We start from the raw sequence: 25,041 nt of genomic DNA on the forward strand, positions 1-25,041 counted from the left end.
CAATTTACCAGGCTTGGTATGACCCAGCTGTTATACCTCATTCAGTGCAGTACCTTTTTTTAATAGTGACTTAGTCACTAGCTGCTCTTTGAGCTGCACACAGAAGATTCTCATAAAGCTGGGTTCAGCACATAAACCTCACTCTTGGAGCCTCAGTTCATCAAACCAGTCTTCTCATTTTGTCAAGCATTCAAAGTCTATACTTGCCTCTGTTAGGCTTCAGAAGTAATCGATGATTCTTCTGTTAATGAAAATACATCCCTAGATGCCTGATGCACATCAAATATGTTGTTAGAATAACAGATGTGGCTGCCTAGCCTTTTTGGGGCCCTTGCAGGTATATGGAGTGAGCATGTTCATTTTGAAGATCTATGAAGAGTTAATACTTAACAAAGTATAATTTGAAACATCGAAGAATAGCTCTTAGTGTCACAATAGCTGTTATTTTATTTGAGTGGGATTATGTTATTAGTGGATTGATAGTTGGGACAAGGTGGTATACTTTATGCTCTCCCTTTCCTTCATAAGGTTTTTGGCCTTATTAAATTATATATGACAATGGGGAAAGATTTTATTTTGACCGAAGGGACTTAAATGAAAGAGTTAGGTGAATAATAGGTAATACTCTTCTGCACTGTTGGCTGCAAACTGAAATTAGAGTGGTTTTGTTAGCAGTCAACTGGAAGACAGGTGCTGGGAAGTCAGTAATGTATGGCTTCAGTGAAAATTCCACTTAAATGAAACTGAACCTGAATTATTTATGCAGCTTACCAACATTTATATCCATTAATAAGGTGATAGTTTATTTTGAGCAACCTTTGCACTTAGTGAGTTTTGTTGGCACTTCGTTCCCTTGAGTTCATTTGTCAAAGCCATTAGATCTTCTGTAACTATATCTGTGGCTTTTAATTGTAGACTGTTTTGTCTCAATTCCTGAGTTGCTGATTTGGTAAAGCTGACATGATTTTCTTCTCTGTCAGCCTTCAAATGTTCCAAATGGGCAGAACAACCTTAGTGCAACAGATTATTGATGGCTCTTTGCAAAGTAGTTAAATACACCCAAGGTAAAGGGAACTTTATAGGATTTTAAAAAAAAATCTGTGCTGCATTCTATGTTGATTGTATCTAAAGCTAATTTCATTCCATGGATGGCCTCAGTACCTGGACTTTAAAAAACATTGATTCATAAGACTGTATTTTTTTCTTTTGCATTATGGTTTATTACAGGGTATTGAAAATAGTTCTCTGTGCTATACAGAAGGACCTTGTTGTTTATTTTATATGTAGAAGTTTGTTTCTGCTAATCTCAAACTCCTATTTTAACCCTCCCCCAGTCCCTTTCCTTGGTACCGTAAGTTTGTTTTCTATGTCTGTGAGTCTGTTTCATAAATAAGTTCATATTTCAGATCCCACATATAAGTGATATCATATGGTATTTGTCTTTCTCTTTCTGACTTATTTCACTTAGTATAATAATCTCTGGGTCCATCCATGTTGCTGCAAATGGCATTATTTCATTTGTTTTTATGGTTGAGCAGCATTCCAATTGTGTACATATACCACATTTTTATCCATTCATCTGTCAGTGGACATTTAGGTTACTTCCGTGTCTTGGCTATTGTATTGATAAATAGTGCTGCTGTGAACATTGGGGTGCCACGTATCTTTTCGAATTAGAGTTTTCTCCAGATACATACCCAGGAGTGGGGTTGCTAGATCATATAGCAACTCTAATTTTAGTTTTTTAAGGAACCTCCATACTGTTTTCCATAGTAGCTGCATCAGTTTACATTCACACCAACAGTGTAGGAAGGTTTCCTTTTCTCCACACCCTCTCCAGCATTTGTTATGTGTTGACTTAATGATGGCCATTTTGACCAGTGTGAGTTGGTACCTCATTGTAGTTTTGGTTCGCATTTCTCTAATAATTGGCAAAGTTGAGCATCTTTTCATGTGCCTATTGGCCATCTGTATGTCTTTTTTGGAGAAATGTCTATTTAGGTCTTCTGCCTATTTTTGATTGGGTAAAAACTGTATTTTTAAATGAAAATATAAGTTTCACAAAAATGAAATGTCATTAATCTAAAGGACTAAAGAGTTTGTGAAAGAGAGCCACCATCTTATCGTAGCACACTGTCCAATAAAAATTTCTATGTTGGTGAGAGTGTACTACATCTGCGCTATTAGTATGGTAGCCACTAGCCACATGTGGCTATAGAGCACTTGAAATGTGCCTAGTGTGACTGAGGAACTGAATTTTCCATTTTATTTAATTTAAATAGCCACATGTAACTTCACAGTTCTCTTCTGATATACTTTGTATTAGCACAGTTATGGAGCATTATATTGAGTACTAAGTTGGCGGTTCTGAAAGAAAGTGATCCTGTTGGGATTTTCTTGAAGCTGAAGATGTAAATACTGCCTGGAGTTACTCTTTTTGACTTTTCCATAGAATAAGAACTGTCTTCCACTATTCCCAATTTTTACATTGGGGAACTTCTGAAATGTTCTTTCTCATCTACTTAGTAAAGCATTTACTATCGTCTTAAATGAGCAATACAGTAGTCGGTATATTGTGTTGTAAGTTACATTAGTTCTCTGTCTCAGAGAGACAATTTTAGTGACCTGAGAGTTTATTGCCTGCTATCTGTAGGAAAATAATTGATTTTTTCTTTACTCAAAACTTCTGGACTTGGAAGTAGAAATAACAGCTTTTGCCTTTTTGCAACAAATAATTCTTTTGGCTGCTTCCCATACCTGTCACCCTTACCATCATTACTTATTGTCTTTGAAAACATTTTTGCCTACAAGTATTCTTTGCTACACAATTTCATATGTAGGTAAATTTGGGAGTAATTTTCACATCACAAAAGTATTCTTGCTCTTCGATGTAGTCTTTACAGTTTCCTCTAACTATAGCACCTTTAATGTTGTCATTAACCTTATTATTCAGTTTATCAGTTGAAGGTCAGTTGGAAGTGAAGCCGTGTTAACCAATGCGAAAGTAGAATTCAGTGTACAAAAAAGTAATTATGATCACATATTGGATGAAGTGAGGCATCACTGCCCTAGGACACTGGCCAGTTAGCCATGAACTGATGAGCTGTCTCCTCACATTGCCATCTATATACTTCATTCTAAGCTGCCTCAGTTTCCTTGCTTATACTATAGCAGAAAGAAGTCTATTTTTGTAAAGTTAAGATTAATATAAGTAATGAAGAGAAATAACAGTTTCACTCAGGTTCATTCTCTGAATGAGAAAAGGGGTTCTTAGGAGGCACTGTGAAGTGAAGGCTAATTTGGCCTTTTTATAAGTCGGGTCTTACCCAAAGCAGCCTTACTCTGTGTATAACCCAGAATAACCCACTGCTGAGATAAATAGGCTGTAGGAAGATCAGCTTGGTGGAAAGACTTACCAAAACATTTCATTAAATATAGTATAAAAGCATTGCTTAGTTGTAATGCAGAAATCTGAGGGAAAATTTGAAGGACATTATTCTAGTTTGAGGAGTGTTTTTACTAGTAGTGTTGTAAATGTTGAAGAAAAGAAAGGAGAAAGTGTTACTAATGGAGACAGGATAGTGGTCTGAATTAGCTTATGTGGCTTATATTTGAAAAATGTTTATTGTACATTTAAGTATTTTTATTTTTGATATATTTATTGAGATATATTTGATATATGTATTATACCTGTGAAACCATCACCACAGTTGAGAAATTGAACATACTTGTTATCTACAAAAGTTTTTCTCTTGCCCCTTAGATATCTCACCCTACTACTCCCGCTGATCTGCTTTCTGTCACTATAGATTAGTTAGCACTTTGTAAATTTTATATAAATAGAATCATATGGTATGTACTCTGTTTGGGGGTGGTGTCTGCCTTCTTTCAACATAATTATTTTGAGATTCATCCATACTGTTGGCTGTATCAATAATTCATTCCTTTCAATAGCTAAGCAGTATTCTATTGTGTAGGTATATTACAAGCTATTTGTCCCTTTATATGTTGATGGACATTTCAGTTGTTCCAGGTATTAGCAATTACAAATAAGGCTGCTGTAAACATTCATGTACAAGTCTTTATATGGACATACATTCCTTATATTCCTTTTCTTTTGGGCAGATTTCTGGGACTGGGATGGCTGGATCACATGGTAGGTATATGTTTAACTTGTTAAGAAACTACCAAACTTATACCATTTAATACTCCCACCAGCAGTATATGGGAGTTCTGTTCCCTCTATATCCTCCCCAACAACTGGTATGGCCAGTCTTTTTAATTTTAGCCATTCTAATAGATGTGTATTGGTATTTCATTGTGGTTATCATTTGCATTTCTCTAATGACATTGAGCATCTTTTCATAGGCTTTTTTGCTGTGCTTGTATCTTTGATGAACTGTTGAAATTTTTTGCTCATTTTTAGATTGGATTGTTTGTTTCATTTTTACTAAGTTTTGAGAATTCTTTAGAAATTCTGGATACAAGTCCTTTTCAGATACATGCTTTGTGAAGATTTTTCTTCCTCTGTGGCTTGTCTTTTCATTCTCTTAACAGTGACTTGAAGAGCAGAAGTTTTAGTTTTGCTGATGTTCAGTTTACTTATTTGGTCTATTATAGATTATGCTTTTGAAGACATTTTCCAGGAAAAAATTATGCTTTTGAAGACTTTTTTCCATTTTTTTCAAGGGGTTTTATTATTTTAGGTTTTACATTTAGAGCTATGATTTATTTTGTGTTAATTTTTATATGAAGTATGAGGTATGGATCCAAGTTAATTAATTTTTTTTCAGCACCAGTAGTTAGAAAAGCTATTGTTTTTCCCCTTTGTATTTCTTTTGGACCTTTATAATAAATCAGTTGTCCATTTATATGTGGATTTTTTTTGGTCTGGCATTGATCTATTTGTCTATCTTTATGCCAATTCTCTTGATTACTGAAGCTTTATAATAATTTCTGAAATCCGGTAGTGTTAACCCTTCAACCTTGTTCTTCTTTTTCAGAGTTGTTTTGGCTGTTTTAGGTTCTTTGTCTTTCAATGTGAGTTTTAATATCAGTTTGTCAGTGTCTACAAAGAAGCCATCAATTTGTGTTTGGGATTGCTGAAAATCTATAGATCAACTCAGGGAGAATTGAGATTTTAACAGTCTTAAGTTCTTTGATCCATGATCCAGAATCTCCCTTTCCATTTACTTAGGTCTTTAATTTCTCTTGGCAGTATTTTATAGTTTTTATTGTATAGGTCTTTCACATCTTTTTTCTGATTTTTCCTTAAGCATTTAATATTTTTGTTCTTATTATGAATATTATTTAAAGTTTTTTCTATTTCTGATCATTTGTATATTGATTTTTGTATCCTGTTACTTAGGTAAACTACTTAACTTATTAGTTCTAGTAGCTTTATTGTTGATTTCATTCGGTTTTCTACATAAACAATCATATTCTCTGTGAATAAGGGGAGTTTACTTCTTCCTCTCCAGTTTGGATGCCTTTCATTTCTCTTTTCTTGCCTGATTATACTGGCTAGATCCTGAAGTACAATGTTGAATGGAAGTGGTGAAAGAAGACATCTTATCTAAGAGGAAAAGTGTTCCATCTTTGACCATTATGAGGTTAGCTGTAGGTTTTTAAATAGATGTTCTTGATAAGGTTGAGGAAGTTCCCTTTTATTCCTAGTTTGCTCAGGGTTTTTTTTTTTTTTATCAAGAATGAATGTTGGATTTTGTAAAAATGCTTTTTCTGCATACACTGAGATGGTTGTATGGCTTTTCTCTTTTAGTTAATCTGGTGAATTAATTACACTAATTAGTTTTCAAATGTTAAACTACTTCATTTCTGAAATAAGCCCCACTTTATGATTCATTATCCTTTTAATGGATAATGTGGATTCGATGTTTAGAAGTTTTGCATCTGTATTCATCATTGATATTAGTCTGTGATTTTCTTATCTTATAATTTCTTTGTCTGGTTTTGTTATCAGGGTAAATTCTGACCTCATAGAATGAGTTGGGAAGTATCCCCTCCATTTCAATTGTCTGTAAGAGTTTGTTTAGCATTGACATTATTTCTTCCTTAAATGTTTGGTAGAATTCACCAAACAAATTCAGTGAAGCCATCTATGCATGGAGTTTTCTTTGTGGGAGGGTTTTTAACTATAAACACAATTACTTTAAATAAAGATACAGGGCTATTCAGATTATCTGTTTCTTCTTGAGTGAGTCTTAGTGGCTTGTCTTTCAGTGATTTTGTCCATTTCTTGCAACTTGTCATATTATGGAATACAGTTCATAGTATTCCATTGTGTGTGTGTTTTCTTAAAATATTTATTTATTTGGTTGCACTGGGTCTTAGTTGCAGCAGGCGGGCTCCTTAGTTGCAGCATGCAGGGTCCTTAGTTGTGGCGTGCAAATTCTTGGTTGCGGCTTACATGTGGGATCTAGTTACCTGACCAGGGATCGAGCCTGGGCCCCCTGCATTGGGAGCGTGGAGTCTTAACCACTGCACCACCAGGGAAGTCCTTCCATTGTGTTTTTTAATATCTGTAAAACTGTAGGGATGACACCTCTCATTTCTGATACTGGTAATTGCATCTCCTCTCTCATTCTCTCTCTTTCTCTCTGACACCCTCACTCTCTGTCTCTCTTCAGTCTGGCTGGAGGTTTATCAGTTTATTGATTGTATCAGAGAATAGCTTTTGGCTTCCCTTTTTTTCTCTCGTTTTTCTTGTTTGTTTGTTTAATTTTCACTTTGATCTGTATTATTTCATTTCCTCTGTATACTGCATTTAATTTTTTGTTCTTCATTTTCCAATTTCTTAAGGTGGAAGCTGAGTTTATTGATTTAGGATATTTTCTAACACAGATGTTTAATACTATACATTTCTACCTAAGTACTGCTTTAGTAGCAGCCTACACATTCTGCTAATAATGTCTTTTTTTTTTTTTTTTTTTTTTTTTGCGGTACACGGGCCTCTCACTGCTGCGGCCTCTCCCGTTGCAGAGCACAGGCTCCAGACGCGCAGGCTCAGCGGCCATGGCTCACGGGGCCCAGCCGCTCTGCGGCATGTGGGATCTTCCCGGACCGGGGCACGAACCCGTGTCCCCTGCATCGGCAGGGGGACTCTCAACCACTGCGCCACCAGGGAAGCCCAATAATGTCATTTTAATATCCTTATCTGCTAATTCTTAACATCTGTGTTAGTTCTGGGTTGGTTGCTGGCTTAGTTCTTTCAGGCTGCTATAACAGAATACCACAGGCTGGGTAGATTATAAACAACAGAAATTTAGGTGTCACAGTTCTGGAGGCTGGAAGTCCAAGATCAGGGTGCAGGTAAGGTTGAGTGAGGACTCTATTCCAGATCACAGACTTCTCATTGTATCCTCACATGGTGGAAGGGCCTGGGTAGCTCTGTGGCATCTCTTTTACAAGAGTACTAACCATTCGTGAGGGCTCTGTACTTGTGGCCTACTCCCCTCCCAAAGGCCCTTCCTACTAATTCTGTCACCTTTGGGGTTAAGATTTCAACATACGAATTTGAGGTGGGAGACATTCAGACTAGCAATTGGGAATGATTGATTATTTTTCTTATTATGGGTGTGTTTTCCTAATTCTTTGTGTACCTGATAATTTCTGTTTAGATGCCAAATATATGAGTTTTACCTTGTTGGATGCTGGGGGTTTTTGTCCACCTACAAATCTTCTTGAACTTTGTTCTAGGATGCGGTTAACTTACTTGGAAGCAATTTGATCTTTTGGAGTTGTGCTTTTATGATTTTTTTTAGATGGATCTGGAGTGGTGCTCTCTCTAGGGCTAACTGTTCTTCACTTCTGAGGCCAGATCTTGAGTGGGTAAAAGCATGAGTTTTCTCTGTCAGACCTTTGGGAATAGGTGCTGTTCCCAGCCTAGTGTGCAAGACAGGTACTATTCCACCTAATCCTTTGAATGATTATTTCCTTGGCCTTAGATAGTTTTTAAAAAAAATATGCATGTGATGATCTGTACTCTGTTATTCTGTCCTATGACCTCTAGCTGCATCAGTCTTACCATACTCATCTCATTTCCTCAGCTCAGGGCATCTGTTGGGCAGGATCTGCTGTATACAGTTTGCAGGGTCCAGTGTAAAATGAAAATGTGGGCCTTTTGTCCAAAAATTATTTAGAATTTCAAGATGGCACCATTAGAGCATTAAACCAAGCATAGGTCTCTTCTGAACTGCAGCTGCACAGATTGCATGCCCCTGAAGCCAGTGCTACTGCTGGGTTTCACCCATGTTCCTTCTGTGGCCTGGAACTCTCTTCAAAGCAGTAAGCTGAGATAGCCATAGGGCTTGCCTCCTTTGTTTCTTGTATATCAGGAATCACTGTCCTTTTTTACCAGATGTCCAGAGTCTTGAAAACTATTATCTCATGTATTTGGGGGGAGGGGTTGGTTTTGGTTGTTTCGGGCAGGAGGATAATCCAGTTCCTGTTAGTCCATCTCAGCTGGAAGCTGAAGCTGTTTTAAGTATAAAGATCTGGTAGCTTCTTTTTATTTGTGTTTTGTTTCATTTTGTTTAAGGACCTGCTAACTTCTTCTGTGTCAAACCAGTATTCTCCTATATGGTCTGTTGGCTTGGCACCTGGTTTTGATAATGGGTGAAATCTGTCTTGTGTCATTTGCTGATCTGTTTCCCCACTCTTAATTCCTTGGCTAGAGGGTCTTGAAGTGGAAGCAAATTTCCTGGTAACCATCAACTCATTTTCCAAATTGCACCACTTGATTTCAGGCAGGCATTAGCTTGCTGCTTGAAATCACTCTTCTCTTATTCTTCTCGATGTTGCATTTAAATGCAAGTTGCAGATGGGTGAGGACAATTCTCTGTTCTCCCATCTTCTGCAAAATACATCCTCTTGCAGTGCAATTTGATTGGCATTTGTGCAGTAAGGTATTAACAGCCTTTCAGATATGCCCTGCCCTATTAGCAAGAATATACAGGGATACAAAAATGAATTTGTCAAGATGGTTCCATTATCTATCGTACAATATTAATCCTGCTACAGGGTTATTAAGCCATTTTTCATCTCCCCTCAAATTAATGTTGACATTCTGTTACTGGTTTTGTTCTTGTCCCTAGATTAAAACATAGAGGAAAAAATCTTCCATGCTACAATATTAAAATTAATTGTAGGGTAAGCAGTACCTTGCTTGGTAAAGTAGAATCCTCCTGGAAAAATTACAACATGAATTTATTTCTGTGCTTTCTACTTGTTCATGTGCACAAAAAGAACAATTGGAATATACTTCTAAGGGCATAAGCATAATATAATGAGGGAAAGGGTAAATTTAAAGTGCGTAAGATTTTCTAAAGAGAGAAATAAGAAAATCAGGGGCCTGAGCGTGGGGGAAACCACACCTAGCAAGTGCTTCCAGCCTAAAGGCTGATGGAAATGCTGGTGGTATTAGATGTATAAGTAGAAGAATTTGGATTGACTTAGAATCTTGTTATCTTCTGTTCATAGGAATAACATGTTTCTTCTATTCCAAGAATTTAGGGGCACTTAAAAATTACACAATGAGGTGTTAATACTTATAAATCAGATAGTGTCATAATCAGGACTCAGAAATAAAGAGAGTTGTTAATCATTATTTCAAAATTAAGACCGAATGATGCTTTTCTGTGAATTTTTTAAAAAGTTAACATTTTTACCCATATGGGTGCAGATATCTCATGTCTGTTACCTCTGTAGTAAGATATCAGGGTATTTTAGTGATTTCTGGTCATGGTTGGGTAGATAATCTGGAATGCTAATTCTTACTGTAGGAGGAATCCTATAGTAATTATTTAACATGAGGTAAGTTTCAGTTATTTATATTTTTTAATGAAAGAAGCATGCTGAGATATAGTTACATAGATATAGTTATGATATTTCAGTTTTGTAAAATATATTTATATTCAGTACAAATATATAAAAAGATAAAAATTTTTCCTTGTAGAAAGTCAACATGAGTTGTATAGTAAAATTTTAACCTGTTATATATATTTTTGTATTTGTAAATGATGTACGCAGTGTAGCAACCTTTAAGAGGGTGAGTGTAGATGCTAGAATGAGGAAAATTGAGGAAAGTTCATGTCGAATCTCTTGGTAGTTTGGAAAAATAATCAACATTTGTCACCTGGGTACAGTGGGTATTCATATTTTTTATAATTTAAGTCATTTTTATGGATAATGTACAGAAGTAAGAATAGTGAAAAACTTTTAGGAATTTAATTAGATTTTTTTTTTTTTTTTTTTTTTTTTTGCGGCACGTGGGCCTCTCACTGCTGTGGCCTCTCCCATTGTGGAGCACAGGCTCAGGACGCGCAGGCTCAGCAGCCATGGCTCATGGGCCCAGCCGCTCCACGGCATGTGGGATCTTCCCGGACCGGGGCACGAACCCATGTCCCCTGCATCGGCAGGCGGACTCTCAACCACTGCGCCACCAGGGAAGCCCTAATTAGAATTTAAATGTAGCAAACCTCTTCGTATCAAGTAAATTTTGGCATGCAAACATCATAAAAGGTGAAAATACTATCACATTTGCTTTTAGCAGGATATGGTAGTCTATATTCTTTTTGCAAAATACTGTGTGACAGTGTCCTTCCTGGTAAATGACTAACATTTCTTTTTATCTCTAGAAATATATTTTTAGAGTCTAGAGTGCTGCTTTCTGGTTCCTTGTGCTCATCTGATTTGTCTAATAATTGTTTAACCATCCTCCTCTGTTAATTGTCTTCTCTTTGGTATCACGGGCAGAAAATGAAAAATTTTGAATTCTCAGCTGTATTCACTAGAAGCTAAAAGCAGTCTACAAAGATGGTGTCTCCAGTCTTCTTTTATTACTTTTTGAAAGATGATGCAAATATCTTGTACAATGTAGTGAGAAACTGAAGGGTATGATTTATTTCTCTTTTGCATCATCCTTCAATGTAGGCAATTCCATCATTTTTCTTTTTTCTTATAGTCTTTTTTTTTTTTTTTTTCCCCGTACGCGGGCCTCTCACCACTGCGGCCTCTCACCTTGCGGAGCACAGGCTCTGGATGAGCAGGCTCAGCGGCCATGGCTCACGGGCCCAGCTGCTCCGCGGCATGTGTATCCTCCCAGACCAGGACACGAACCCGCGTCCCCCGCATCGGCAGGCGGACTCTCAACCACTGCGCCACCAGGGAAGCCCTATAGTCTTTTTTTAAAGCATAGTTGGATATATTTGATGAATAATGAGTATAGTAAAATAATTCCCAGGATGATGAAATGGCAAAATGTTTCAAGATATAGGAAAAATAAGATCACTAAGCTCTTATAATATAATTGTAAAATGGATCCAATGGTCCGATACGGTAATTGCAAGATAGAGCATAGAATTTCTTTCAGTGACTCTAAGAATTAAGGTCAATAAATATCAATCCTTACAATTAGTTAGAACTGCTAAAAAAGAAACTGAAAACTAAAATTGAGTCTGATGAACTGAGGGTTCAGAGCTTTAAGGTAAAGCTTTCTGGGTCTCCCATCGTGCATTTGAGATGTGGAAGTGGCAGAACCATGGGTTGGAATGGTGGATCAGATGTACGCAGTCTTAGCTTCTGCGTTCCCCCAGTTGATGTCAGAAAGCCAACTAAAATTTTGAATACCAGTCACTTCCTTATAGACTCTTCTTTAGTTGATGGCAGGGTGTAGAGATTTAACTTTTTGGCAACTTTTAAATTGTATTTGATTATATAATTTGAACAAAGCAGTGTTATTCCTGACACACTGCTAATGGTGAGTTGGCATAAACCTTGACTTAAAGGATGATTTGTTCAAAACTTCTGTTGCAGCAGGATGGACTTCCACATCCCAGAATCCAGTGTTAGCACAACTCCAATCTATGAGAGTGAGTTGTTCTTCCACATGTTAGGGCAAGGTCCAGCTAAGCTGTGTAAGACAGTAAGACAGTTATAGATGCTGTCAGCGTATCTCCCTTTTGAGAATGTGAAATGCCTAGGACTTAGTCTGTTAATTTTCAGAGAGGACATTGCCTGTGTGTGTTATATGTACATGGGGCTGATGGCAGCAGTTGTACTTTTCTTTTTAACATAGTCTCAAGTTGAATGTGGAAATTGTCTGAAAAAATTTAGAAGGAATGTTTTCCTTTGTAATTGTTCAATTGTATAAGACTTAAGTACTTTATTTCCCTCAGCTTCTTCTATCTTGGTAAATAACGATCTTTTATGAGTATTTACTGAGCACCAGACATTTGTGAAGCATTAGAGGAATGGGATATTGAAGGGAATCCTTTTGTAAAATAAAAATTTTAAAATTTCTTTGTAATGACATTCAGTTTAACAAATAGTTATGTATTGCGATCTTAGGTGGGGCGAGGAATAGGGAAGTGGTAGTTGGAAGATGCATGACTATAATAATCCTGGCCCAAAGGAAATGTTAGAATTTATTTGACACCTTTTTTTTAAACACCTTATTTCTAAGGCTTTAATTTTCAAGTTAAAAAAAATCATCAGTAAAATTTAGTTTGATATTACCACTTAAGCTGTTAGTGCCACCAACAGAGCAAAGCATAGCAATTGTGGAAGAAAAGAGGGGAACAGGTAAAAGAGAATTTAGGAGAAGAGGTAAACAGGAGAGTCAGATCTCTGTGAAATTGTGATGTGAAGTGGTGTGAAATTTGCCTTTTATTCTTCTGGTTTCTTTTTAACACCTGAATTACCTTTTAAACTCAGATCTAGCCACCTGTCTCACAAGTCTTTATTGAGTACCTACTGTGCTAGGCATTGTGCTGATATCCCTAGACTGAAATTGATAACCAGTGCTTCCAGGGGCGTTTGTATTTTAACAGGAAACACAAAGTAGAGATTGTCTGCAGATGCGTTTGATTTGGCCTCCAGTATTTTAAAACTAGGGGAGATTTCACAAAAATTTTGAATGTTTGGCTTCTCTATACAAAATGTAGTATTTTTCTTTTCTCTTCTCTTTTAATATCTGTGTAGCTCCAGTTTGCTGGAGTCGATCAGATGTTGCCCCTTTAGACTGGCAGGCATTCTTGAGTTTCCCACAGACTCACACTGCCTTTTGTTCTGAATCTAGCTTACTTTACTCACATATATTACGTAAGATATTTGAGTGTGTAGCATGTGCCCTTAAGTGACTGAGCTCTGATGGCACTTATCAGCTACTACCTAGGAGAGGATTTAAACAGACTTAGGGATGGTGACAGAGGTTGCATGTCACTGTAGGCACCAAAAAATTATGCTTTGTAAGCTGCTACCAGTACCACCTGCACATGAATATTTTCTTTGGGAAGTGAAAAAAGAACTCCACCAATTTCCTTAAATGACATGTAGTGGCTAGCCCCCATTTTTCGGTTTTTTATCCTTAGTTTAGTGGATAAAAATAAGTGGGTTTTTTTTTTTTTTTTTGCGGTACGTGGGCCTCTCACTGTTGTGGCCTCTCCTGTTGTGGAGCACAGGCTCCGGACGCGCAGGCCATGGCTCATGGGCCCAGCCGCTTTGCGGTATGTGGGATCTTCCTGGCCAGAGGCACGAACCCCGTGTCCCCTGCATCGGCAGGCGGACTCTCAACCACTGCGCCACCAGGGAAGCCTAATTTATCAGTTTTAAAGCTTACTACTGAATGTAGGTCAGTGATTTATCTCAGAGACCCGGTAACCTTGAAAAAATTCAAGGATATTTAGATTGGAGTATGGTTTTACTTTGAATCAGATTATGGTATCTGCTGGCAAAGTTTGAAATTTAACTCCAGTTCTAGGAGACATTGTAAATACTCAGAACAAAAGAGGGGACTCGAGGTGAGTAGCCAGCAGATCTCTGAGCGTGAGAAAAATTGATTTCTGTGATACGAGGAGAAAGAGATTACAGTGATGATCTTAAGAGGAACTAGTTTCTAGGTTTTGAAAAAATAGTTCAGATGTTTGAATTTGCTGTAGAAGTCCTCCCAGGAACAATATCTAGCATTCCTTTATTTGGTAACCTTATTTCCAAAAAAGTTTACAATCAAATGGGAAGTTAGTAGAAACAGAATTTGCTTTATAGAGATTTAAAATATGATCCTGGAGTGCATTCTTCTGAGAAAAATGAAGATAACTGTACTCATGTGTGGTATTGGGACTATAAACCTAAACCTATAAAACCTAAAAAAATCATAAGAATTCTCAACGTGGTAATTGTCCACTGTCAAACAGTAGTTCAGAGTTACTTGCAGGATTTTTGCAAACTCTAAATACCTTGGCCCTGCCTCAGACTTAATTGAATCTAAATCTTAACCCCTGTGTAGACACTACTGTCCTAATGCAGAACTTCTGAGACTATTTGCTTGCACGTTGTTGAATCAGGATTAAGAGGAGAGGAGAATAAGTAAGAGCCAGATAGGTTAGTGACATTGGGACTCTTCTCACTGGAAACTGGCGTGGATCTAATGACCCTAGGTTATGATTTGCTTGGTTTCAACTGCTCTTTCTTTAAAAGGGAGCATTTTATTTATTTGTTTGTTTGTTTACTTATATTTTTTGCCTGTGTTGGGTCTTCGTTGCTGCGCGCGGGCTTTCTCTAGTTGTCATGAGTGGGGGCCACTCTGTGTGTTGCGCAGGCTTCTCATTGTGGTGGCCTCTCGTTGCGGAGCACGGGAGCATGGGCTTCAGTAGTTGTGGCGCAAGGGCCTAGTAGTTGTGACTTGCAGGCTCTAGAGAGCAGGCTCAGTAGTTGTGGCACCTGGGCTTAGTTGCTCCACAGCATGTGGGATCTTCCTGGACCAGGGCTCGAACCCATGTCCCCTGCACTGGCAGGCAGATTCTTAACCATTGTGCCACCAGGGAGTTCCCTAAAAGGGAGTATTATTAATGTTGGACATACCTTCAAAATGAACCATCCTCTTTAAAATAGTGGTTTCTAATAGTTTTGTTAGTATTTTCTGGGGAGAAATTTTGAGTTTCTCAGGCAGATCAAGAAGTGTTCTAATTATTTGTATATCTTTGCTCTTATAGAGCATGTTTTGAAAACTGATTGTTAAGCTTATTGGAGCTGAGAGAAAATACTATATAAGTTAGATTTTTTTGGTAAAAGTTTTAAGTGCTATATTTGAAGTAAAATACTAATTTTGTAAAAAAGTTGAAAAAATGAAGCAGAATTCCCATAGTAACGCTATCTTTGCCCTCACACAGCTGTATTATTACCCCCATTGGACTGTGTGATTAATGTTTTTCCTGATAACCATAGAAGCACATAGGATTCTTTCTGTATCACTGGGTATGAACTTTAGTGCTGCTTTCCCAGTGAGCTGTGTAAATATGTGGTCTCAATATGTATCTCCAGTTTGACCTTTATACTTCCTGTTCCTGCCAAAATTTGTCCTTGCTGTGGTATCTTGCTACATATGTTGCAAACTCTTTCCGGTCCCCCCACCCCCTGCCAGAAATGTCATTGCTATGAAATTTGTCATTTTGTCTCTCCATTCCTTACATTCTGCATTATTCCCCCCCACCCCCACCATGTAATTCAAGCCGTTCATGTTCTCTCATTCAGTTTCTAACTATATGCTTATTGGGTTTCTTTGTTTTCAAAATTAAAATATACTACTTGCTAAATGGTTTTCTTATTAGCTCCATGTCTCCTTTGAAGCCAGCCCTTACTCTGAGATAAAATAAATATTTGACACTGACTTGTTTTCATATTTCTTCCAACAACTCTTGTTCTTCTTGCTCATTTAAGGGCATGGCCTTAATGTAGGTCATTAGCTCTTTCCTTCTCTCCCTCTCTCCAACATTTACTGAGTATGCTCTATGTCAGGGACTCTTAACTGAACACCTAATGTATACTAGGCACTACCCTACCACTGGGAATATAGCAGAAAATGAAGCTGGCAAAGTCTCTACCTTCAGGGACCTTATATTCTTGTGGGAGGAGAGATTAGTATATAAATATGTAGTATGTGAGATGGTGATGAGTGCTATGGGAAAAAAGAATAATTAAGGGGACGGGGTGCTAGGGAAAACGGGTTTGTGAATGTGTAGTTTTCCTATTTTATGTAGTGGAGGTCAGTAGGTAGAGACCTAGCCATCTGGTTATCTAGGGCAAGAGTATCTAGGCAAAGGTGACAGCAAATACAAAGGCCCTGAGGCTGGATGGGAAACCTTCAAGAAGTGTTCCAGGAACAGCAAAGATGCCACTGTTGGCTGGTGCACAGCGAAAGAGTAGTAAAAGCTGGAGTCAGAAGTAATAAGAGGCTTGAGTCTTGAGGCCCTTGTAGGTTTTTTACTCTGGATGAGATGGGAAGTCAGTGTAAAGTAGGGTTTGTTTGATTACATCAGAGTAGTGATGTGATCAGACTTCGTTTTAAAAGGGTTACTTGGGCTGCTATATGGGGGTAAAGGAGGATGCAGAAAGACCATTTAGGAGATTAATGCAGTAATTCAAGTTTGAGATCGTGATAGTGTGGACCAGGACTGTGGAGCTGGGAGGAATTGTTAGTACTTTGGGTATCTACTTTGAAGGTAGATCTGAGAGGATTTTTTGGTAGAGTTAAAGATGACTCTCTTACTGAGATGAAGAAGGCTGCCAAAGAAGCACTTTTGATGGGAAAATGAGGAGTTGAGTTCTGGACATGTTAAATTTGAGATGCTATTATATTAGATAAGGGCACCAAAAGTTTTTCAGTAATCATGTTTCTTTGGAATTAGCTATTTGCTTGGTTAAAAACAACAAAAATAGTGATCAACTTATACATAACTGTAAATTTAACTTTTTTCCCCCCCTTACAACTCTTTCTTCCTACTGATGAAGATCACTTTTTTGTTGTTGTTGGAGAGCATGCTATGGTATTGTTATCAAAAATATCCATGTGGTAAATTTGAGAGCCATGTTAGTGTTTTGCTCTTTGGTGTGAATGCTATTTGACAGAGTATAAGGGTCTAAATTCAAAATTATTTTCCTTCAGAAACTTTGTCTAACAGGAGTTCCAAAAAGAGAAAGCAGAAAAAAATGGAAGGAGGGTCAAAGTAATAATGAAAATTTCCATTGTTAAAGGCTGAGATTTTCCTTTTTTGAATTGAATTGAATTTTTTTATACAGCAAGTTCTTATTAGTTATTTTATACATATCAGTGTATAATTAGTTATCTATTTTATACATATTACTGTATATATGTCAATCCCAGTCTCCCAGTTCATACCATCCAGGCCCCTCACCCCCGCTTCCCCAACTTGGTGTCCATACATTTCTTCTCTACATCTCTGTCTCTGTTTCTGCCTTGCAAACTGGTTCATCATCAGTACCATTTTTCTAGATTCCACATATATGTGTTAATATACAATACTTGTTTTTCTCTTTCTGACTAACTTCACTCTGTATGACAGTGTCTAGGTCCATCCACGTCTCTGCAAATGACCCAGTTTCGTTCCTTTTTAAGGCTGAGTAATAGTCCATTCTGTATATGTACCATATCTTCTTTATCCACTTGTCTGTTGATGGGCATTTAGGTTGCTTCCATGACCTGGCTATTGTGAATTGTGCTGCAGTAAACATTGGGGTGTATGTGTCTTTTTGAATTATGGTTTTCTCTGGGTATATGCCCAGTAGTGGGATTGCTGGGTCATATGGTAATTCTATTTTTAGTTTTTTAAGGAACCTCCATACTGTTCTCCATAGTGGCTGTGTCAATTTACGTTCCCACCAACAGTGCAAGAGGGTTCCCTTTTCTCCATACCCTCTCCAGCATTTGTTGTTTGTAGATTTTTTGATGATCCCCATTCTTACTGGTGTGAGGTGATAACCTCATTGTAGTTTTGACTTGTATTTCTCTAGTAATTGGTGATGTTGAGCAGCTTTTCATGTGCTTCCTGGCGATCTGTATGTCCTCTTGGAAGAAATGTCTATTTAGGTCTTCTGCCCATTTTTGGATTGGGTTGTTTGCTTTTTTAATATTGAGCTGCATGAGCTGTTTATATATTTTGGAGATTAATCCATTGTCCATTGATTTGTTTGCAAATATTTTTTCCCATTCTGAGGTGTCTTTTCTTCTTGTTTGTAGTTTCCTTTGCTTTGCAAAAGCTTTTAAGTTTCATTAGGTCCCATTTGTTTATTTTTGTTTTTATTTCCATTAGGAGATGAATCAAAAAAGATCTTGCTGTGATTTATGTCAAAGAGTGTTCTTCCTATGTTTTCCTCTAAGAGTTTTATAAAGTGTCAGGTCTTATATTTAGGTCTCTAATCCATTTTGAGTTTATTTTTGTGTATGGTGTTAGGGAGTATTCTAATTTCATTCTTTTACGTGTAGCTGTCCAGTTTTCCCGGCACCACTTATTGAAGAGACTATCTTTTCTACATTGTAAATCCTTGCCTCCTTTGTCATAGATTAGTTGACCATAGGTGTGTGGGTTTATCTCTGGGCTTTCTATCCTGTTCCATTGATCTATATTTCTGTTTTTGTGCCAGTACCATATTGTCTTGATTACTGTAGATTTGTAGTATAGTCTGAAGTCAGGGAGTCTGATTCCTCCAGCTCTGTTTTTTCCCCTCAAGACTGCTTTGGCTATTCGGGGTCTTTTGTGTCTTCATACAAATTTTAAGATTTTTTTGTTCTACTGCTGTAAAAAATGCCATTGGTAATTTGATAGGGATTGCATTGAATCTGTAGATTGCTTTGGGTAGTATAGTCATTTTCACAATATTGATTCTTCCAATCCAAGAACATGGTATATCTCTCCATCTGTTGGTATTATCTTTAATTTCTTTCAACAGTGTCTTATAGTTTTCTGAATACAGGTCTTTTACCTCCTTAGGTAGGTTTATTCCTAGGTATTTTATTCTTTTTGTTGCAATTGTGAATTGGATTGTTGGCTTATTTTCTCTTTCTGATCTTTCGTTTTTAGTGTATAGGAATGCAAGAGATTTCTGTGCATTAATTTTATATCCTGGAACTTTACCAGATTCATTGATTAGCCCTATTAATATTCTGGTGGCATCTTTAGGATTCTCTGTGTATGGTATCATGCCATCTGCAAACAGTGACAGTTTTACGTCTTTTCCAGTTTGTATTCCTTTTATTTCTTTTCTTCTCTGATTGCTGTGGCTAGGACTTCCAAGACTATATTGAAGAATAGTGGCAATAGTGGACATCCTTGTCTTGTTCCTGAACTTAGAGGAAGTACTCTCAGTTTTTCACCATTGAATATGATGTTTGCTGTGGGTTTGTTGTATGTGGCCTTTATTATGTTGAGGTACGTCCCCTCTGTGCGCACTTTCTGGAGAGTTTATATCATAAATGGGTGTTGAATTTTGTCAAATGCCTTTTGTGCATCTACTGAGATGATCATATGGTTTTTCTTCTTGTTTGTTAGTATGGTGTATCACATTGATTTGCGTACATTGAAGAATCCTTGCATTCCTGGGAAAAATCCCACTTGATTATCGTGTGTGATCCTTTTAATGTGTTGTTGGATTCTGTTTGCTAGTATTTTGTTGAGTATTTTTCATCTGTATTCATCAGTGATATTGTCTGTAATGTTCTTTCTTTTTTTTTTTTTTTTTTTGTTGTTGTTGTTGTACGCGGGCCTCTCACTGTTGTGGAGTCTCCCATTGCAGAGCACAGGCTCCGGTCACACAGGCTCAACGGCCATGGCTCACGGGCCTAGCCGCTCCGCGGCATGTGGGATCTTCCCGGACTAGGGCATGAACCCGTGTCCACTGCATCGGCAGGCGGACTCTCAACCACTGCGCCACCAGGGAAGCCCTGTAATTTTCTTTCTTTGTAGTATCTTTGTCTGGTTTTGGTATCAGGGTGATAGTGGCCTCATAGAATGAGTTTGGCAGTCTTCCTTCCTCTGAAATTTTTGGGAAGAGTTTGAGAAGGATGGGTGTTAGCTCTTCTCTAAATGTCTGATAAAATTCACCTGTTAAACCATCTGGTCCTGGACTTTTGTTTGTTGGAAGATTTTTAATCACAGTTTCAATTTCATTACTTGTGCTTGGTCTGTTCATGTTTTTTTGGTTCTTCCTGGTTTAGTCTTGGAAGCTTATACCTTTCTAAGAATTTACCCATTTCTTTATGGTTGCACATTTTATTGACATAGAGTTGTTTATAGTAGTGTCTTAGGATGCTTTGTATTTCTGTGTTGTCCATTGTAACTTCTCCTTTTTTATTTCTAATTTTATTGATTTGAGTCCTCTCCCTCTTTTTCTTGATGAGTCTGGCTAATGGTTTATCAATTTTGTTTATCTTCTCAAAGAATCAGCTTTTACTTTTACTGATCTTTGCTATTGTTTTCTTTGTTTCTGTTTCATTTATTTCTGCTCTGACTTTATGATTTCTTTCCTTCTGTTAACTTTGGGTTGGGTTTTGTTTGTTCTTCTTTCTCTAGTTCCTCTAGGTGTAAGGTTAGATTGTTTATTTGAGATGTTTTTTGTTTCTTGGTGTGAGATTGAATTGCTGTAAACTTCCCTCTTAGAGCTGCTTTTGCTTCATCCCATAGGTTTTGGATCGTCGTGTTTTCATTGTTATTTGTCTCTAGGTATTTTTTGATTTCCTCTTTGATTTCTTCAGTGATCTCTTGCTTATTTAGTAATATATTGTTTAGCCTCCATGTGTTTGTGTTTTTAATGTTTTTTTCCCTGTAATTGATTTCTAATCTCATATTATTGTGGTTGGAAAAGATGCTTGATATGATTTGAATATTCTTAAGTTTACTGAGGCTTGATTTGTGACTCAGATGTGATCTGTCCTGGAGAATGTTCCATGTGCACTTGAAAAGAAAGTGTAATCTGCTGTTTTCAGATGGAATGTCCTACAAATTTCAGTTAAACCTGTCTGGTGTATTGTGTCATTTAAAGGTTCTGTTTCCTTACTAATTTTCTGCCTGGATGATCTGTCCACTGGTGTAAGTGAGGTGTTAAAGTCCCCCAGTATTATTGTGTTACTGTCGATTTTCTCTTTAATAGCTGTTAGCATTTGTCTTATGTATTGAGGTGCTCCTGTGTTGGGTGCATATATATTTATATCGTCTTCTTGGATTGATCCCTTGATCATTATGTAGTGTCCTTCCTTGTCTCTTGTAACTTTCTTTATTTTAAAGTCTATTTTATCTGATATGAGTATTGCTACTCCAGCTTTCTTTTGATTTGCATTTGCATGGAATATCTTTTTCTATCCTCTCAGTTTCAGTCTGTATTTGTCCCTAGGTCTGAAGTGGGTCTCTTGCAGACAGTATATACATGGGTCTTGTTTTTGTATCCATTCAGCCAGTCTGTGTCTTTGCTTGAGGCATTTAATCCATTCACAATTAAGGTAATTATTGATATGTATGTTCCTATGACCATTTTCTGAATTGTTTTGGGTTTGTTTTTGTAGGTCCTTTTCTTCTCTTGTGTTTCCCACTTAGAGAAGTTCCTTTAGCATTTTTTGTAGAGCTGGTTTGGTGGTGCTGAAATCTCTTAGCTTTTGCTTGTCTGTAAAGCTTTTGATTTGTCCATCAAATCTGAATGAGATTCTTGCTGGGTAGAGTAATCTTGGTTATAAGTTCTTCCCTTTCATCATTTTAAATATATCGTGCCACTCCCTTCTGGCTTGTAGAGTTTCTGCTGAGAAATCATTTGTTAACCTTATGGTAGTTCCCTTGTATGTTGTTTGTCATTTTTCCCTTGTTGCTTTTAATAATTTTTCTTTGTCTTTAATTTCTGTCTTGATTACTGTGTGTCTCAGCTTGTTTGTCTTTGGGTTTACCCTGCCTAGGACTCTCTGTGCTTCCTGGACTTGGGTGGCTATTTCCTTTCCCATGTTAGGGAAGTTTTCAACTATAATGTCTTCAGATATTTTCTCGGGTCCTTTCTCTCTCTCTCCTCCTTCTGGGACCCCTGTAATGCAAATGTTGGTGCATTTAATCTTGTCCCAGAGATCTCTTAGGCTGTCTTCATTTCTTTTCTTTCTTTTTTTCTTATATGTTCCGTGGCAATGAATTCCACCATTCTGTCTTCCAGGTCACTTGTCCATTCTTCTGCCTCAGTTATTCTGCTGTTGATTCCTTCTGGAGTATTTTTCATTTCAGTTACTGTATTGTTCATCTCTGTTTGTTCTTTAATTCTTCTAGGTCTTCGTTAAACCTTTCTTGCATCTTCTTGATCTTTGCCTCCATCCTTTTTCTGAGGTCCTGGATCACCTTCACTATCATTATTCTGAATTCTTTTTCTGGAAGGTTGCCTGTCTCCAGTTCATTTAATTGTTCTTCTGGGGTTTTATCTTGTTCCTTCATCTGATACATAGCCCTCTGCCTTTTCATTTTGTCTATCTGTGAATGTGGTTTTCGTTCCACAGGCTGCAGGATTGTAGTTCTTCTCGCTTCTGCTGTCTGCCCTCTGTTGGATGAGGCTGTCTAAGAGGCTTGTGCAAGCTTCCTGATGGGAGGGACTGGTGGTGGGTAGAGCTGGGTGTTGCTCTGGTGGGCAGAGCTCAGTAAAACTTTAATCTGCTTGACTGCTGATGGGTGAGGCTGTGTTCCCTCCCTGTTGGTTGTTTGGCATGAGGCGACCCAGCACTGGAGGCTACAGGCTCTTTGGTGGGGCCAGTGCTGGACTTTGGGAGGGCTTGTGCCAAGGAGTACTTCCCACAACTTCTGCTGCCAGTGTCCTTGTCCCCACAGTGAGCCACAGCCACCCCCTGCCTCTGCAGGAGACCCTCCAACCCTAGCAGGTAGGTCTGGTTCAGTCTCCTATGGGGTCACTGCTCCTTCCCCTTGGTCCCGATGCACACACTACTTTGTGTGTGCCGTCCAAGAGTGGAGTCTCTGTTTCCCCCAGTCCTGTCGAAGTCCTGAAATCAAATCACACTAGCCTTCAAAGTCTGAGTCTTTGGGAATTCCTCCTCCCATTGCTGGACCCCCAGGTTGGGAAACCTGATGTGGGGCTCAGAACCTTCACTCCAGTGGGTGGGCTTCTGTGGTATAAGTGTTCTGCAGTTTGTGAGTCACCCACCCAGCAGTTACGGGTTGTGATTTTATTGTGATTGTACCCCTCCTACCATCTCATTGTGACTTCTCCTTTGTCTTTGGATGTGGGGTATCTTCTTTGATGAGTTCCAGTGTCTTCCTGTTGATGATTATTCAACAGTTAGTTGTGATTCCTGTTCTCTCGCAAGAGGGAGTGAGTGCATGTCTTTCTACTCTGCCATGTTGAACCAATCTCCTTAAGACTGAGATTTTCAAAGTCATTGGACCCATGCCAAATAACAAGGTGATTGAGGTAAGATAAAATTTGTTACCATACAAGATAAAATATAATAACTCAGCAGATTAAAAAAAATGCTTGCAAAAGAAATTTCACACCAGGTTCCCTAGTTAAGGAGAGTGAGATAGCCAGACTTTTGTAGCATCTTTGGATGCTGTAAATCAATGAGGGGATGCCTTCAAAATGGTATATGATGCGTCAGGGTTGGAGAGTAAAATTTTAGATAGGGTGACCAGAGAAGGCCTTTTAAATAAGAATCTGAGGGATGTGAGGTAGCTAGATATCTAGATATGTAGATATCTAGGATATGAGCCTCCTAGGCAGAGTGAACACAAGTGCAGAGATCCAGAGGCAGCAGTGTTCTTGGTGTTTAATGACAGCAAGGGAGCCAATGTGACAGAAGCAAAGAGAGCAAACTGAGTAGTAGGGGGATGAAGTCAAGGGGTAAGGGGCTCAGGTCGCGTAACCGCATGTGTATCATGATAAAGACTAGCTTTTACTGAATGAGATGAAAATCCATTTGAAGGGTTTGAGCAGAGTGGTGATATAATCTGCTGTGCACTTTAGCACCTAGAGTGATTCTTTTCTGTTAAGAAATGACTGGGCGACAGGAGCAAGGGCAGTGAGGAGGTTACTGTAGTGTTCCAGGGGGAGTTCACAATGGCTTGGGTCAGAGTGATGACAGTAAAGATGATGAAAGGTAGTTGAATTTGGAATCTTTCTTTGAAGGTGGACTTGGCAGGATAGCTGTCAGATCAGATGTGGGGGAGGATGGAAAGGGGGAGAGAGAAACAGAGAGAGAGGTCAAATCACATGTGAAATTAAGGTTTTTTGGCCTAAGTAATTCCTGAATGAAATGACCACAAACTGAATTGCAGAAGGCATGGGGTGGGGCAGCAATATTTGAAGCTTACCTTTAGACATGACTTCAAACTGTTTGATCTTTACCAGTCTGAAAAGTGAAGAAAGAAAAATCTCATTTTAATTTTCATTCTTACTACGAGTGAAATTTAACATTTGCATTTTCTTTATTGTGACTCATCTGTTTTAATTAGTTAATTTGGAGAGGCATTTATTTCTTGGGTGGTTCTTTTTCTTTTGATTTGTAGGGATCCTTTTTATAAATTAAGAAATTAGCTCTTTGTGATATTTGTTGCAAAAATCACTCTGCCCTAGTTGTTTTTGTTTTTAAAACTTGCTCATGGTGTTCTTGTGCAGTTCAGATTTGTTGTTGTTGTTGTATTATTGAGTTAATCAGTCTTTTACAGTGTCAGAGTTTAGGTCATACTTAGGCTTTCACCCTAATATCATTTAAAAAAACTATATATATTTTTACTAGTACTTTTTTGTTTTTATTTGCATTTAAATCTTCAATCCATTTGGATGTTAAGTGAAATGAAAAGCTGTCCTAGATGATGGGCTTGTTGAAGGGATGCTCTGGGAAGTCAGGATGTTACTGCAAAGTCTCAGTGCTTACCAGATAGAGAAGGTCTCAAGAAGAGCTTCAGCAAAAGACACAGTAACAGGGACTAGCACTAGCCTTTTCTCAGACTTCTTATAGTTATCCTCATTTGGGATGATTTGATTGGCTGTTACCAGTATAGCTCAGGACAGTAGTTACCAGACTTTAAAAAAAAAAATTTTATTTACTTACTTATTGATTGATTGGCTGCATTGGGTCTTCGCTGCTGCATGCAGGCTTTCTCTAGTTGTGGTGAATGGGGGCTACTCTTCGTTGCGGCTGCGGGCTTCTCATGGTGTGGCTTCTCATTGTGGAGCACAGGCTCTAGGTGCGCAGGCTTAAGTAGT

The 25,041-nt window shown here is 38.0% G+C and overlaps 1 protein-coding gene across 4 annotated transcripts in view; it reads left to right on the forward strand.

The window, feature by feature from the left end:
- Window positions 1–25,041, forward strand: part of ZFAND3 (zinc finger AN1-type containing 3) — a 329,028-nt gene that overhangs the window by 145,702 nt on the left and 158,285 nt on the right. The gene's annotated exons all lie outside the window — the stretch shown is intronic.

Source organism: Kogia breviceps, chromosome 10 (genome assembly GCF_026419965.1).
Source record: "Kogia breviceps isolate mKogBre1 chromosome 10, mKogBre1 haplotype 1, whole genome shotgun sequence".
In the NCBI taxonomy this organism is placed as follows: Eukaryota; Metazoa; Chordata; class Mammalia; order Artiodactyla; family Physeteridae; genus Kogia; species Kogia breviceps.